General features: G+C 27.6%; 1 long non-coding RNA gene across 3 annotated transcripts in view; it reads left to right on the top strand.

The window, feature by feature from the left end:
• LOC149030919 (uncharacterized) overlaps window positions 1-18,481 on the top strand; it is a 31,202-nt gene that overhangs the window by 2,662 nt on the left and 10,059 nt on the right. Inside the window, exons 3-4 of one of the 3 annotated variants that reach the window (XR_016178184.1) lie at window positions 14,755-14,957; window positions 15,169-16,201. The exons of 1 other annotated variant lie outside the window; for it this stretch is intronic. This is a non-coding gene — a long non-coding RNA (uncharacterized LOC149030919). Of the gene's footprint in view, window positions 1-14,754; window positions 16,202-18,481 lie in introns of those variants that run through there. One more of the 3 variants, XR_016178183.1, reaches the window with a different exon arrangement.

The raw sequence follows: 18,481 nt of genomic DNA, 5'->3' as shown, positions 1-18,481 counted from the left end.
ACGAAGAGGGTGTCTTTCGAGGGGTTGTACACTATGTGTCTTTTCCCTGTGTGTTGGAACTGAGAAGAAGAAAGGGAGTCTCGCGTATTTGAAACTCCCAGCGCCGTTTAGTTTGACGTTTCATGGTCGAGTAACTCCCCTTTCGTTTTCTCTCTCTCTCTCTCTCTCTCTCTCTTCGTTGTCTATTACGGATCCTTTCCTTTTCGGGACTTTTCACGGTGGGAGAAAGATGAACTGTTGCGCGCACGAGTAGATATTACATTGCAGTGAGTGAGTTAGAGTGAGATAGAAAAGAAAGAAAGAGAAAGATGGAAAGATTCTCGAAATCGTTTTGAAATTGACTCTTGCTTTCTTGTTAAGCTTTTTAATGTGAACGTGCAAGTGAGAAAGAACGAAGAGTTCTCTGTTTGCTCCTATCAAAAGAGCAAAAGGGCAAAAGCTATTGTTAAAATGCCGCCGCGTTGAGAGAAATTTAGGGTTCACGATTAATGTTGAATTAGAGAAAGTAAAATGAGCGTGCTTACTTAAATATCGTTGTCACCTGTCGGAAATGATATTTCTCCAAATAAATAATTCTATTCGGATATTTTTCGCATGGTTAATAATCTGGCATTAATATTCCTTTTATGTTGTAGGAAATTTTTTGAAGAAAAAAGAAATAAAGAGAAGTAAGAAAGAAATAGATGTTTTTCTAACAAAATCTTTTTTATTAACCTTGAAACTTAAGAATAACATTTTTGTTTCCTGTTTAGATTTAATTTTTTGAATATAATATATTTTACTTTACAAATCATTTGTTTTCTAACGAAATATTTGAGGTGGAAAAAATTTATATAGAAAAGAAGGTGTCTATTTATTTATTTCATTTTGTTATTTGATGACACGAATGGAAGAGAATAGAAGAAAGTAAACAATATATCCGTTTTATTTCATCTTTCTTGAACATGATAAAATCTTCCGAACAGAGATTAAATTTCAATAGTTATCCTATAGATATTTTGGAGAAACATATTCGATTGGTAGATTTAAATGTATAATAATTGTTCTCATTGTTAATATTAACCGTGATTTATAGAAAAGATCGTAGATTATCAGGTAGTTAAGTTGTTACTCATGCCAGTATGCAACTTTCTGAGATTTGATGGTTTTGTTGACGTGTCACGTTCAATCCGAAGAAAATGTATTGTTATATAAAAATGTCTTATATGGATTTAGATTTGTTAACCTATTCAGTCAAAGGCTTGTAGATTTTAGATTATGAACATAAATATTTATGAATAAAATTGAAGTAAATTTTAATATTTATTTTCACTAAAAATAGATGGAAAAGAAAAATAATTTTATTTAACACCTTTCATAACAAATATATTCTATTCTCAGTCTGAGCTGACAGCTAAGCATGTGTACAATAGACACGAAATTACAATGTTCCTACCAAAACCACTAACCGATTATTAGTATAATTTTATATAAGAATAGGAGGTGTAGCATTTATTTTCTGTATAATTTTCTGTGGAATTTTTTTTTCTATTTGGAATTATAACTGTAATAAATAAAACATATATAAATAAATATCATAATATTTCGAATAAAATTATAATGGGAAATATTTTAAAATAAATATAATATAAATTAAATAATATTTATAATATATATATATATATATATATATATATATATATATATATATATATATATATATATATATATATATATTTCAATATTACAACATAATAATAATAATAATAATAATAATAATAATAATAATAATAATAATAATAATAATAATAATATATATTTTTAATATTCTGATATATAAAAATCTAATTATAATTTTTTCCCCATTCAAAATTTGGACTATTAATTTTGTAATACAACTAAATCTTTACTTCATTAAAAAACAAATACTCAGCTACTTATTAACAAATTATAAAGAAAATAATATCAAAGAAAGCACATTTCTTATAACTAAAAAATTAGAAATAAACAAAAATTATTTCGTTAATATAAAGAACTACTTCTAATCGATTTTTTCGCTTGAACGAGTGTGAACGAGCTAAGAGGATTTATCATTGATCGATTATAAATTTCAATTTGCCGTGTTCGATCTGGTGGGTAGCATGCTACCCTGAACACAAATTCCAAATAGCGAACATTCGACCATGTCTGTTTTACGATCACGAGGACTATCATAGTTCCATGTAAGAGATATTTGAGACCTATCCAAATTTACCCTTCATTAAGCTCATTTTCTAGGATAACAAAAATCAAATGTCACATGAAAGCGAATTAAATATTATAGTAGTTAGATATAATATACCATGAGTGCTATTATGGGGATGATTTGTAACCGATCATTGTTCACTTTTCGACCAATCACGTTTCCCCTCTTTTTTAAGGATCCAATCATCGTATTTTAAATGGAGAGAGATGAAGGACAAAAAATTTGAACAAACCTAATGCGAGCAAGGGAGATACAAACAGATGATTTTTATTTCTTTATCTCTGTCTTTTTCTTTCTCCCTCTCTCATACGCACACTCGAACAAATATTTTTTTTCTCATTCCAAGTTAGGCAGTTATTTTCTCGGGGATGATACAGGGTGTTGAGCATTGAATCACCCTAAGCGAATCCACATAGGAAGGAACCAGATGCGTTTTCATCTCTAACGCACCGCGACGGCCTCCCATTATGTTTGTTTATTTATTATTAATAGGAAATTCATAACAATCACATAATAGGGAACCCGTGTGCTTATAGGAGTATGTTTCTTTGTGATTTTGCCGACCGGTAGTGGCACCGTGCCACAATACTTGTCACGCTCCAAGTGTATTTCTTTTTCTTTTCTTATTTTTTTGTCAGATATTTAACATCATCTTTTTTTTCCCAGACGTTTTCTCTCTACACCTTGTTTTTCACCTTTTTTTTTTTTCAAATTTTTAATCATTTATGATAATTATCGATGAATACATTTTTACCGTGTTGTAAGTTAATTTCGTTATGTTTTCATAATGTTTTTTGTAAGTAAAATTTTATTAAATAATATAATATGCATAAATATAACAAAATAAATATAAAAATAAGGTTGACAAAATATTAAATAATATTATAAAAATATATACCAAATTTTTTTTACATATATATATTATTTTGTGAAATAAACCATATTTGTACAAATTAAATAAAGGAATTTATTATTAAAAAAAGTAGAAAATATTATTAAAAAAAATATATATTTGAATAAATTCGTATTATAATAAAATATATAATTTTAAAATATATAGAAAATAATTCACACACAAATCCGATAAACGATATGTCTAACCACCCACTGAACGTTTATAGAAAATTCATCGACAACGGAAAAATTCGAAGGACGTTGAACAAAAAGACCGACGCGCCGTAAAAACGGGAGTTTATCGAAAAATGGCGGAATCCTTCTCTCCTCTTTGCAATGCACGTCGATTTTGCGCGCTTTTCCCTTTCACCACACCTATGGCCGCCGATCGTTCGAACGAGCAAGTAACGTGTCGGTGGTGGTACTGCCGTAACCACCCCCTCCTCTTTTACACTTCTCCGCCAGCCCTTAACCACTCACCAACCCTCTCTGTCTCTCTCTCTCTCTCTCTTTCTCTTTTCCTCTGACATTTTCTCTTTCTCTCTCGTTCGTTCGTTCGTGATGTGATGTGAACTCAAGGGTGCAAATTCTCGCTCGTTCGAAATTCAGGACAGGAAATTAGACGGGCGTCTCCCTCCCATAGAAATAGCCACGAAGCGTGAGAGATACGAGAGCGAGCTTCGAGAGTACAACCCCCACACCCTTCAGCCCTTCATCCTCTCAGCCACCTCTCTCCACCACCTCCTCCTCCTTCTCTTCCTTCTCTTTTCGTGGTTGTAGCAACACCAACACGATCACCAACACTATTACTATCAACTACCAGTATCATACTCGACTCGTCTCTACGAGTATTTCTATAGACATTTACCTATCACCATCCCCTACAATCCCCTCCTTTCCTCCCCCACCTTCCTCTTCTACCGTTTCCTACTCTATACCAACGCATATTACACTCGAGCGAAGCATCTTTAAACTTATATGTCTGAATAGGATCTTGACACAAAGAAAACCCTGATACCGGATGAATATTCTCTTGACGATAAATTTTTACATGTTTTATATTTATATGTATGGGTGCGTGTGTTTAGTTATGATTAAAAGTCTACTTTCGGATCTGAGGATTAAGTCGATTTTTCTAAGAAAATGTTTGATTTTGTTACTTAAATTATATTTTATTTATTAATTGGATCGTGTTACGTTTTTGGTCGTTTATTTCCTCGCTATTTTCCTTGCCAAATGTCGCCCCTAAATTCTTTAGGACACATTCCTTGATAAAGGCTTAATCGCTTGACCAAAAATAAACCGTACCATTTATTATGTTACAAAACATAACAATAGGAAAAAATTCTATATGTTTTAATTGTGAATATAACAAGTTGTATTAGTAGATTATATATTGAATGGAACGGAAGTGGTCACATTTTTTATGTTTATTTTTAGAAGTTGAGGTGATATTGTATATTATAATAGAAATTTATTCAAAATTGAATACAAAGAATAATACATATAATTAGGTGTATAATAATAGCAGCAATAGTATCATAGTTTATTTTATCTTACAAATAGGAAAGATTTTATTATTTCTTCTGTAGAATTATTATATCTTCTGAAACATTTCTATCGTCTTTGAATTGATTAATTCGATGTCAAGGATATTATATTTTTAGTATTAATTTCTAAAACATTTATTTTAATACTTACTAAAGTATATTTCGTTTTATCGTTCGTATCTTTATCGTTCTCATTTAAAATCATTTTCTAAATGTAACTCGGTATTCATTATCAATTCAATTCTAATCGATATCATATATTTTGAGAGTAAATAGATGCAATTAAAAAGCATCACGATTTATACATTTTCTATATCTTCATTTCCTATTTCTTCAATTGCAATTATTTCAATGTTTAGACCTACCAGTTAAAGTATTTCATCTAATCTACTGTCTTCTAGATGATAAATATGATCATTTCAATTGAAAATTATTTTTAATTCCTCTATTCGATCATGTAATCTATTGAGAGTGGTATTTAAACGAGCGCAATTTAATTTCTTTATTTTTTCATATTATTTTGCTCGTTATTCCATTAGTCGATTATCATCGAAAGTTAATGAAGAGATTATGTTACCCAGTATCATCGATTTATTTGCAAAATGTTTTATATAAAAAGAATCAATTATTTCTTATAATAAAATTCAATATTTACAAAAATTATTGATCATATTAAAAGAAACATTTATTAATTTGTTTTATTAAAAATTTATTTTTTTTTTTTTATAGAAAAATATCACCGGTGTTGTAAGAAAAAAATATATCCAAAAATGTATTGTGTTCTTGGTGACAAATAATAATGAAATGTTTATTTGAATCTTTTACTAGGGAACACCATTTATGGTAAGAGGAAAAGAAAATAACCCAAACACGGTTTTCAGTTTTGTTAAAGTCTGAACAATTTCCAATGATTCAACCAATTTTTGAAAGCAGTATAAGCCTAAGTTTACACAAAATGAAACGTGAGCAAAGGCACATATTTCGAATTTACATATTGAGATTTTCCTCAAATATTTGTAATTGTTACTTTATTTTGGTAGTAAATAAAGTTGATCATTTTAAAATACGAAGACAAAATTATTAAACTAATAATAATAATATTAATTATAGTTAAACTGATCGTCAAATATACAATGATTATATTTATTAATTTTCTAATTTATATTGTTAATATATTATCGATAAAAATCTTGTTAAGAAAATTCATTTAATCGATAATTTATGTTACGTTATACAGGTCAAACTTTAAATCGTTTTCATAAAATTGTTAATATCGTCGACACACCAAGATCGAATATAAATAATTTCCCTTAATTAACGAAACCTAATAATGTCTTCTCTTTCTCTCTTTCTCTCTTTATTTCATTTTATCATAATTCTTGGTTATCGTTGCCAGTACACGAATCGAGAATAATTTATTCACACATTTACGGTGCGTGTTGTAAATGTAATTAGAAAAGACTGAATTTTCTCCTATGATATGTAATGAAAGAGGAAGCAAAGTGGTGAAAAACACCGTAATTGGCTGACCACGTAGAAGTTCGCGTGAAAGGGTGCAATAAAATGATGCCAGATAAGAGGACTCGTTTTTGCCGATTTGCCATTCACAAGAGACGCGTTATTCCTATCAATTAACGATTAATTAAATTAAATGTCAAATAAGATTTTTCAAAACTATACAAAAAAAAAAATAATATTTGTCCTATTTCCAAATATTTTCTTTAACTCAATTTTGTCATAACAATTCGAATTTACCGATCAAAACGTAAAATAGATTGAAAATTATTTTTAACAAAAGCTTTTAATCATATGAGAACAATTTTTGTTGATTACATCGTTATTTAATTATATCACAATATATAAAAAGTATTCAATTATGAAATCATTTAACATATAAGAATGGAAAAATTATATAACTCTTTCGGTAAAATAATTGGATATCAGATGCGTGAAAAATTTTCTCTGCAATGGGAAACATATTCGTCTGTGTATGTGTGTGTATTTTTTTCCTTTTTCTTTCCATTTTTCAGATTACGAATAAACGTTACGTGTGTTGTACGGAACAAAAAAAAACAGGAGTAAGCGTTGGCTTACGTGAATCGTTATCAAGGGTGAATTTATTTAACGAGCATTATATTTTCAGTCGGTCAGATAAACAAATTTAACGAATGGCGAATCAATGTGTTAAAAGACAATTAGCGAAACAGGGAAAATTTCCTTTTTCATTTTCATATATATATATATATATATATATATATATATATATATATATATATATATAATAATTCAAACGTTCGTTTATTTTTAATAGTATTAATGATAAACTTTAATGAGGATTAATATTAAATATCGTTTCATTATAATTAATCGTTCTGAGAAAACATATTTTTTTATACATAATATGATAAAACATCTTAATCTCGTTCCGTTTAATTAAAAATTTTATTAATGTAGTCTCACAGAAGTCTCAAATTTCGTTTTATATTCATATTTGTAAAGTTTTATTTTATTTTTATCGATTAACTCATACTTAACGTTTTTTATTAGTTCGATATAAGATAATACAAATATATTAAATATAAATAATATTCTTAAGCAAATTAATTATATTCTTGAGCGAAAAAAATAGGTATTAATAATATAATTTAATAATTTATATAAATATGAGTATATATATATATATATATATATATATATATATATATATATATATATATATATATATATACATATAGTATATAATAATTTAATATTATAATATTAACATATCACACACACACACACACACACACACACACACACACACACACACACACACACACACACACACACACACACACACACACACACACACACACACACACACACACACACAAAATTTACTTGCATCTAAAAAATAGTTTTGTATTTCATCAGAAATGCAACAAAAAAGGAAATAACGAAAGAGAAGATTAAATATTTGTAATTCTCATTATACTTCACTGTATCTCTTTCTAATGAAATTAATAAAATTAAATTAATGATCGAACGTTGAGAACGTTATGTTATTTTCTCAGAGACTCGAATAGAATCAACATAATTTTACGTAAACAAACGATGTTTTAATTAGCCACAAAGAAAACGGTATCGAAAGAATTCAGATGAACCTTCCTCATCACTCACCACACGCATGTATATTATATATGTAAACGAATAATCACGTAAATATATAATACAAGTATATGTGTATATTTATTTGTGAGAAAGAAGGAAAGGAACGTTTCATATGTATATAATATATATGTATGTATATATAAATTTATGTACACATCTATATAAAAAGACATGATGGGGTCGTGTTGAAGCAGATCGTGGCTGGTAATCAACATAATTAATTCCTCGACGAGCTCGTCGACGCGTGCAATTAAAATCATACTTTTAATGATTTGCAAAAACTTGTTTTGTTACAAATGGACGCTAGCGCGTCCTTATCTTGCGACCTAATTATATTTGCTCTCTCAGTCAGCCACGCGGCGCAAAATATACTGAAAAGAAAAAAGTATTACGCGTATACATTTATTATATTTCATGGTATTTCATATACACATATATGTATCTTTCTTTTTTCTCTTTTTTTCTTGACTTTTCACGCTCATTCGACTTCCTCCTTTCAACCTTTTCTTTCATTTTTTTTTGGCTTTCTTTTTATTTTTGTCCTGATTCCCTTCGTCCTTTCTTCTTTTCTTACATCGATGTTTTCCACGTATTGATAAATGAAACGTTTCACGTGATAAATTCTTTCGTAGAACAAATCCTACCAGCACAATTTCACAACTTTAACACGTTCCCTGCCACGTGTACCACCGATGGTACACTTACCATTAGACATATTTATTTAATACGCTGAAAATATATGTTTATAACAAGTTGAATTCTGTAAAAGAATATTTCTATTAAAATATTGATGCATTACACAAAATGCAGTATAGAACAAAGTACATAAGTTTGTCTAATTGTTATATTTATAATAATTAATAATTATATGTAATGGTTGATTTTATTAAAGGAAAATTAAATGACCTTTGAATGACAAGTCAGATAAAAAGGGCTTGGTATGAAACGTGTTAATTATCGAATAAAATAAGACTTTTAAAAACGTAGTTTTAAGTACCTTCTTTAAATTCATTTAATCTATTGAAAACGTTTTACATTTTTTTTCCTCGATCGAATATACAAATTGTTTTTCTTAAATAAATACATTCAAACGTGATTTTTATTACCACAATAAAATGGCAAAGTTTTTATTACTTTGAATTTAATAATGTAATCGTATTTTGAATTGTTTCCTCATTTAAATTATCAAATCATTTTTTTACGTTATCAAAAATAAAGCGATATAATGATTTTATTTAATTTTAATATATCGACATAACGTTTAGAATTTTATCTCGATGAAATATATAAAAAATAATTTCTGTCCAATAAAAACGTTTAAATATCATAAAAAGAAAAAGAAATTATAATAATCGAAGTAAATTGCAAATAATAATATGAGCTTTGTAAGAAGAGAGACAAGGAACGATAAAATAATAAAAAGAAAAAAAAATTAAAATTAATTAAAAAAAAAAAAAATAAAAAAAAAAACTAAGAAAGAGAGAAAGATAGAAGAGGATCAGTTGTTTTCCGTTTGAGCAGCTGTTAATTGGCAGTGACTAATTACGACACGCTATCGGCCGAGTTATCGTCGAAGAGTTTCTCTCTCTCTCTTTCTCTTTTGCTTTCCTTCTCATCAAAAAGGCGGTTACATTTTCATCTCATTCGTCTCTCGTAAGATATCCTACCGATACGTTTTAAGTGGCTATAATTTTATTCGACGCTACTACGATAAACTTTGGCATAAATTAAATGGGATATCATTGGATTCAACTGGGTGGTAAGAAGTTATAAATTTATTTTTCAGACGTCCGGTATTTAATACACTACAGAAGAACAAATGTATTTACGCTTGATTATTACATACTTCAAAAGTGCGTAAATTTTAATCTCTTTTTAAATATATATTTTTAAAATCAAATATTTTTTTATCGTATCATTATAAATTACGTTGAAAAAATTCGTATAGGATAAAAAAATTTATTTATATGGTTTCTTTTTTTTATACAATATATTAAAAATATTCTATTTAATTTTACATATATATATATATATAATTTATTTATATATTGTTTTATTCATTTATATGTAATACTTCTTTTTCGATATTGTATACAGTTTTGGAATTTTATTTCATTTGCTTTTTTATTTTTTATTTTTGTAATTATTGAGATAATGTTTTTCAAATTTAGCTACATTCATAATTGATTTTTATTCTTCATTAATATTAAATTCTTATTATTATCTTTCTCCATCTCTCTCTCTCTCTCTCTCTCTCTCTCTCTCTCTCTTTTTCTCGATATTTACTTATTCTTTCTTATAAATATGTATAATATGATATTAATTATCAATTTTTGGAACATGTTCTCTTTTTTCTGTAACAATTTATGCCGTTCATTGATATATTTCGTCGATTCTACGTCGTTTATCGACCTTCAATGCGAAGAAGCAAGGGATTTGAAGAGACACATTTTTTATTTGAGAAAAAGATTGTCCTACATTTCTGCTCGAACGAATTCTTGATTACTAATTAAGCAATTCGTGATATCATTTAAATTTATTTTTTCATATCGTTAAATTAAGAACGTGTGTTTGTACAGTTGCAAAGTGTATGATCTATTTTTAATTTTATACTTATTTGATTTTTACTAAATTTAATATGATATATTTTCTTACTAAAAAAAAAAAAAAAAAATGTTGGACAAATTTATTATCCGTATTTAATTATTTACGTATCAATTTTTTAATACTAACAATGAAACTTATTAAAGTTTATATTTATATTAAAAAAAAAAAAAAAACAAATTAAATATTTCATAATATTTTTCACTATTCGAAATTGGTTTATCAAAATCTCATACTTTTTTCCCTTTTTTATATCCAACTAAATCTATAAATAATTTTAATAATTTTATTGTTTTAAATGAATAGAAAAAAATATATGAATAAAAGAAAATGTGTGTAATTGTCAATCACAATTATCTAATACGTTAAAAACGATACAGTATATTTCTCGAATCGAGGAAGTTAATATTTATTCTAGAAACGTAACACACAAATCGCATTGTCAATCGTTATCGAGTAAAAAAAGAGAAAAAGAAAAAGCATTCGCGGTTGGTCTAATTAGAATAGTGGCGCCTTCGTTATAAGTCGATTTCTCCGACGTCATTATAAAGAGGGAAAACAATGACAAGATGACTAATCGCATTTCTATTTCTCCACTATTTTACTTTATTTTATAAGCTTGGTGGTGGCGTCGGCGTCGGCAAAATATAAAGGCACGCTTTCATGATGCAAATTAGTTCGACAATAACGGAAATGGAGTTTAAAAGGCAGGAAAAAAGTTTAGCATCACACGTTCTCGACCAAAAAAAAAAAAAAAAAAAAAGAAATATGAATGTGAAATGGACGATATTTCGTTCGGTGGATAATCGTTGAAAAGGAATAATAATAATAATAATATAAAAAAAAGAAAAAGGAAAGAAAGGAAAAAAAAAAGATCGTATTAATAGGTTGAATGTGGTTTTCGCGTCGGGGTTTTAAAACGAAAGTAGAAGTCGTTTTTCCTTGCCACGCCCTGGCGACGAAGTTAGTTTCGGTCTCCTCACGAAATTTGACCATTTCGTTTGCCAGACATACCATAGAAGGATATATCATCTATAACCTTTTTAAGAAAAAGACCAAATATAATAAACGGTAGGAAGAAAGAGAACAATTTTCTGATCTTTGATCCTTTTTTCGCCGATTTTTCGCCTCCTCTTTTCACTTCTATTATCATCCGAACAAAATACATTTCTCCAATTTGTTACCTTTCTTATTCTCCTTTTCTTTTCTTTATTATCTTTTTTGTTATCTTTATCTTTTTTGTTATTATCCTTTTTGTCCCGCAATTTGTTATTCGTTTATTATCATTTTTACGTAATCGATCACTCGTAAGAATAGTAATTTTGTCAACTATAAATGATATTTATACAACGTAAAACGAATAATTATTAACGTTTAAATCACAAATTAACGATGAATGAATAATTCAAGAATTTTTTCCCCCCCTTCTTCTTCTTCTTTCTCTTTCAATTTTATATACTACCTAATCGTTACCTCGTATTATTCGAATGATTTTATCGTGCGTAAAGCAGGTGTTCTTCAATTTTAAGTATCAATTTTAATGATGCTAATTATTACATAAATATTTTTTATTTAGCATCGTTCATAAATGAACATCGTTTATAAACGAATTCTTTAAATTAATTTCATTATATATATATTATTTCGAATTATTTTCAAACTTCGATTATATTTATTAAACGAATGATTACTTGTGCATTCACATTTGTTCTATTATTTTATTTGAACATTAATTACAATCAATAACTTTTATTTTAAACAATAATCAACGAGAACAATTATAATCCAAGCAAAATTTTACCAGTTGGACAAAACAATGATGGGTTGGAATAATATAATATTAAAAAAAAAAAGAACAGAAATAATCTGCACTTTAATGAAAAATGATTAGAACGATTAGGATGATTAGATAATTCATTTTAAACGGATAGATTCATCAATAAGATCGATTGTTATCCACTTTGTCCAGTAATTTAACTGGAACGTACAACACTTAACGTTGACCTCCTCTTGTTCCCTCCCTCTTCTTCACCCCCTCGTTTATATTATAGTGTATGTCGATAGGACAATCCGTGAATACGTTCATTGTATTGAATCATAAGTGTTGGTGGATACGTCATTGCACGCAGTCATATCTCTTTCTCGTTCGTGCGTACGTCAACGATTATGTATAAATGCGCTAACGATTTCAGGTCAAAGTTCGATACTGTTTCTTAATTAAAAAAAAAAAAAGATTTGATAAAATGGTAGAATATAAATATATTATTTTTATTTTTATTCAAACATTCTTTCTTTTTCTGTTTTGGTCTTTTGTTCATTTAAAATATAAACGCGATTTTACTTGATATAAATAAATAAGATAAATAATTCCTATTTAAATATGAATATCGTATGCATAATTGATTTGTTACTTTGTATTATATTTATTACGTTCGTACGTATTCTTATGTTACGTATATGTAATTATGCATGCGTCAAAACTTTGTTATTCGGTTGGCGATGATTAATTAATTATCATAAACTCGTAACGATATCGATTGAGTAAAGTTCAATGTTGATCGATAATTCATCCGATATTTTGCATTTACTATTATGAAGAGTTAACTTATCGATTGTTACCGCATTTATTTCGTATTTTATTATACAAGTATTTTTATTAATTTACATGTAGATAAATATATTATATGTATTGATTATTTTAATATGATTATATTAAAAGTCATATTTATCAGCAATTTTTGTTAGTCTAATAATATTAAAATAGTATTCGAATAAAAATATCACACGATCATAAGTTCAAGAATGCTTTTTATAAGTAAGAAGAAAAAAAGTCTTAAAATTATGAAAGAACATATATAAAATACATCTCTCAAGTATGTTTTTTTAATAGTTATCAGTATTTGTAAATGATTATTAATAGTAATGGTTGCTATCAAATTAAAGATTTGATGTGGCAAAGCAATTTCTTCAAATTAAACATAACGGATAAGTTAGTGTCAAAAGACGAGAAAGATATATTTATCTATCTATCTATCTATCTGTCTCACTCTATTTATCTATAAATGTAAAGACTCGTTTGTAAGATCTTTACCAAACGTCTACCAAATCGGTTGTTGATTTAATCGCAGATGGGATACATTCTGTCAACGATCTGATACATCCTTAAATCAGAAACTACAATAATACTAAACTTCCTCTCTTTCTTTCTTTATTTCTTACTTTAACACAGGGTCACAATCCAACCATTGTATTCTATTCGTCACTCTACTCGATTCGCATGGTTGATCTTGCGTGAAGCCCTGATTAAAAGTGTAACGCTTAGAAATTATCTACAAACCTTTCAGCCCTACTCATTCTCAACGCACACCATTCCCCACCCTCAATACGTTCCCTATAAAGAGTTGGTAATTAGATTGAAAGGACATCCTTGACAGTTCCTCCTTCACCCTCTTTCCTTTTTACTTTAGTCACGTTAGTATTATTCTATTCCTGTTATAGTTCTTCCTTGATAAATGATAGTTTTATTAAGGTACTTATAACGTTCTAAACGTTCAATTAAATATATCAGTTTATTACATTTTTTTAATTGAAAATTGTAAAGATTGATTTTATTTTATGGTTACAATATTATCGGATACATTTTTAGCAATCATTTTCATAATCTGACATAAGTTTTCATTTCTAACACATAGTAGAAGATTTGGCGTTAAGTATGATTGTGAAACTATTAAAAATAGTTAAATTTCACATGTTGTATTATATTGAAATTGCCTTTGAAACATGTTATTGAATTAGAAATTAGAAAATCGCAGCTGCGAGTTAGATTGTAGAGAAAAAGGATGACTTCATTCTACTCTGGGGTTCCTTGTCGATTTTCATTAACCCTATGGTCACGAAATCGCGTGTCTAAAAGCACTCTGAAATCTCAAAAGAGCAAGAAACAAAGCCGGTAATAGTCTTTATAATCATTTACGAGTATAATTTGCACACGAATGTACGACCAACGCTCTACAATTTTACTTAATCTGGGGAAGCACCATTGTATACGAGTAGAAATAATTTTCACGTTTATTCGAAATAGAAATGCAAAACTTATCCTGAAAATAAATGCGTAAAAAAAAAAAATTAGAAATAACTTTATTATTTAATGATAAAAATTTATTAATAAATATCAAAGGATTATTTTGATTAAACAATTAATTGAGAAGAAAATATTTGGTAATAAAATTAATTTAATAAAACACATTTTTATGTTAAAATAATAATTGATAAAAATTTGATCAATCTTATAAATTGAAAGAGTAACAAAGTGTGATAATATGATTTAAGATTATGCTGCATCATTCGAGAAAGCATCGTAGAATAAACAAAGACGGTGAGAAGAACGGTTTGAGAAGATTCGAACAGCTGACAATGGGAGTCAAGAAAAAGGGGAGAAAAAAAAAGAAGGAAAGAACCAAAAAAATAAAGAGAGAGAGAGAGAGAGAGAGAGAGAGAGGGAGAGAGAACGATTAACGTTCCTTATGGAATAGGTATAAACCTAGCAGGACTTTATACCTGAGCAAAAATTGCAGTTAAAGTTTAGTTTGAGCTAACCGGTATCTATACTAAAATCCACTACTAAAACCTACTACTAAACCTACTACTAAACCTACTACTAAAACCCACTACTAAAACCAACCACTAAAACCTAAGATACTATACATATATCTAAAAGAAAATTTGAAAAGGTCTTTTTCACAGTAGGGGAGGAGTAATTTTGTCGCGGTGACTTCTGAGGAGAAATTCAACTACCAACCCCATGAAAGTTAGAAAAGGATCCTCCCAAAACATGTTCAACATTTTTAGATGACGATCTACAAGAGGAAAGATTTAACTACCGATCCAGGGTGTCTTTATTGTTCGGCAAATGGTTCCTAAAGAAAACGAATGGCCAGAGATATTTTTTTAAAATTCAATGCTAATTATGGGTTTAGTATCGGTTTCCTTCGCAATTGTTTTCGACGTGTTAGACTCTCTTGTTTGCGGCTTGTTAAAAAAACTTCTTTTTTTCCTTTCTTTATCTTTCCTCCCCTTTTTCCCTTTTACTTCTTTTCTTTCCTTTATTCATGTTCCTTTTCATCGACAGGTCCTTTTTTCCATGAATTATTATTTCATCTTATTTTTTTTTCTTTTTCTTCCTCTTCTTCGTAAATTTTATCTTTGTTATCTTAATAAAAATAAAATGAAAATATTTTGTTAACATTGAAATTAATGATCAAGAGATTTACAATTTTTTGTTTGCATTTATTTGTTAAGCTTAATTTTAATTTAATTAAACGTTTTTCTAAGAAAAGAATGTAAATATTAGACGTTTCATCTCTGTCTATCTTATTTGAAAAATGATTACTGTACAAAAGCGAAAGCAATAAGGACGGTATAATAAGGCAGATTCAGTGTCATTTATAACTGCCTACTAATTTGTAGTATAACCTACACCATACACATTCAAAGCTACAAAATCTCGACTGGAGTGTGTATTTACCTGGAATAGGGTCCACGACCAGGATGATATTTGAATTCTTTCTTCAGGGCCGCAATTGAAAAAAAAATTTTTTCAAAATTTTCATTCTTTTCTTTTTCTTGAATTTTAATTTATATCATCCTAATGTGAATATTTTAACAAACAATTTAATCAATATTTCAAGAATATCGACCGAAAATTGATAATCTTAATAAAACGATTAAATAATTTATTGACGAATTTTTATGTTGTTAAAATATTAAATCATTTAGATTTTTTTAAAAATATTAATTATATTATTTAGAATCATGTACCTTAATTATATTATTATTATTATTATTTAAATATTTTAATATTTATATTATTATATATAATAATATTAATATATTATTATAAGTAATACTAATAATAATTTAATAATAATTTATTTTATAATTAATTATTATTTAATTATTATATAATAATTAATAATATATAATATTAATTAATTAATTATTATTTAATTATTATATAATAATTAATAATATATAATATTAATTAATTAATTATTATTATTATTATTTTTAATTATTAATAATATTATATATATAATATTTTATATTTTATAATTTTATTTATATAATATATATTAATATTTTATTATATAATAATTATTTAATAATTAATATAAATATGTATATCTTATAATAATATATTATAATATTTAAATAATAATAATATGATTTATATAGGTAAAATACAAAAAAATAAGGACTGACCATACAATGATAAAAAGATGATAGAATAAAATTACGTTCCTGAGATGTTTTGATGATCACCGGTATCTTCCTGAGTCCATTAGTAAAGAGTTTTGGTGGTAGTTTTTCTTTTGCGCTCTTTTCGAAAGGTAAGAAGAATCCAAGCTGCGGAATTGAGGCAGTCGAGTGATGCGACTCTAGCAGTGAGGTATATGTGTTCGTTCGTTCATTCGTTCACTCATAAGAATGAGAGAGAAAAATTGAACAAATAAAAAAGATAGAAAGAGAGAGAAAGAGAAAGAGAAAAGGAGAGAGAGAGAGAGAGAGAGAGAGAGAGAGAGAGATACAAGCGGTGAATTTATGAATTGCCCAAATAATTTATTAAGCGTAATTTTCAATGGGGCCCAAATTGAATCTGATTTAAGTACAATGCTGTATTGTGCTCGTCGGACCAAGCTCAAGGCTCGGTTAGAATGCAAGGCTTGATTCGAGAACTCGAGGACCTAAGAGAAGGTGCTAACTAGTCTCCGAACGGCCCTTGGGCTTCTCTTTCTTCCCTTTTCTTAACTTGGACACCATTCCTTCTCTTTCTTTTTCTCTTTTATTTTTTTTTTCTATTTTTTTTCTATCTCAAAGGTTTTATCTTCCTGCTTCGTCGCGATACTCATAAGTGTTGGGCTTCGATTTTCCTTACCCTCTTCTTCCTTTTCTTTTTCTTTCTCTTCTTCTTCGTCTTCTTATCTTTCTCTTTCTATATTATTTTTTTTTTATATTCATTTTTTTGGATGGAGCTGACGTCAGCACGAATAAGCGTCAAGAAGAATGCCCTTTGATTGGCCCTCGCGTGTCCCTATCAATGCCTAATGAGATAATGACCTTAGCGAGAACGAACCTCTTTAATTGGGCCCAACGAATCGGTCTGATCGAAAAATGATCATAGTTCTTATAAAAATTTATTGGATTCATAATATGTTATTTATATTTTTTATTATTTATTTGAATAAACTGATTAGAAATTGTGATATTTTATGTTTAATAATGTTCATTGTAATTATATTATATATAATTACAAATGGTTAATTATAAGTGTAATTAAAATATAATATTCGTCAAATAATCGAGAAATAATTTTAAATTATCTTAAAAGATATTTCTGAATTATATATAATTTTTGTTTTTTTAAAATAGAAACCAACAGAGAGAGTGATTTCGATTGTTCAAAGTTCATTTACGAATATTCCAAATTAAAAAAGCTACTGCATTGAATTTTAATCATATATATATATATATGCTTAATTATAATTAAATGTTTATATAATATAATATTGAAAAGAAATTCGATCTTGAGAAATTATTTAATAAATTATTATTGAATTATTTTTTAAATCATGCAATATGATAATTTCGATGATTTAAAATTTATCGACGAGGATTTAAAGTTAAAAAAAAATAAATAATTACATTGAATTTGTAATCGTCATATGTTTGACAAATATTAAATCAATGTTCATGTGAAATATGGATAAAAATAAAATTATCTAATAAAATATTATAGAAATATTTTTTTTTTAAATAGAATGTGCAACACGAGATAATTTCGATGATTCAAAGTTCATCGACGAAGATTCGAAATTAAAAGAGTGACTGAGCCGTTTAACACACCACGTTGGGTGGTTGTCCCACGTGATGCGGAGGATCACACAATGACTCCAAATTGCTGGTGCCTGTTCACAATCCTGACCGGTATCACACTCTATCATACATATACAACACATATTTACGTATACAATAATAAATGTATTATAAATCGAGACGT

The sequence above is a fragment of the Polistes dominula genome, unplaced genomic scaffold (assembly GCF_049000335.1).
Source record: "Polistes dominula isolate Pdom_NZ unplaced genomic scaffold, Pdom_raw_medaka contig_20, whole genome shotgun sequence".
Taxonomy (NCBI): Eukaryota; Metazoa; Arthropoda; class Insecta; order Hymenoptera; family Vespidae; genus Polistes; species Polistes dominula.
Note: the sequence above shows the minus strand (reverse complement) of the source record. Positions and strands in the feature narration are given on the sequence as shown.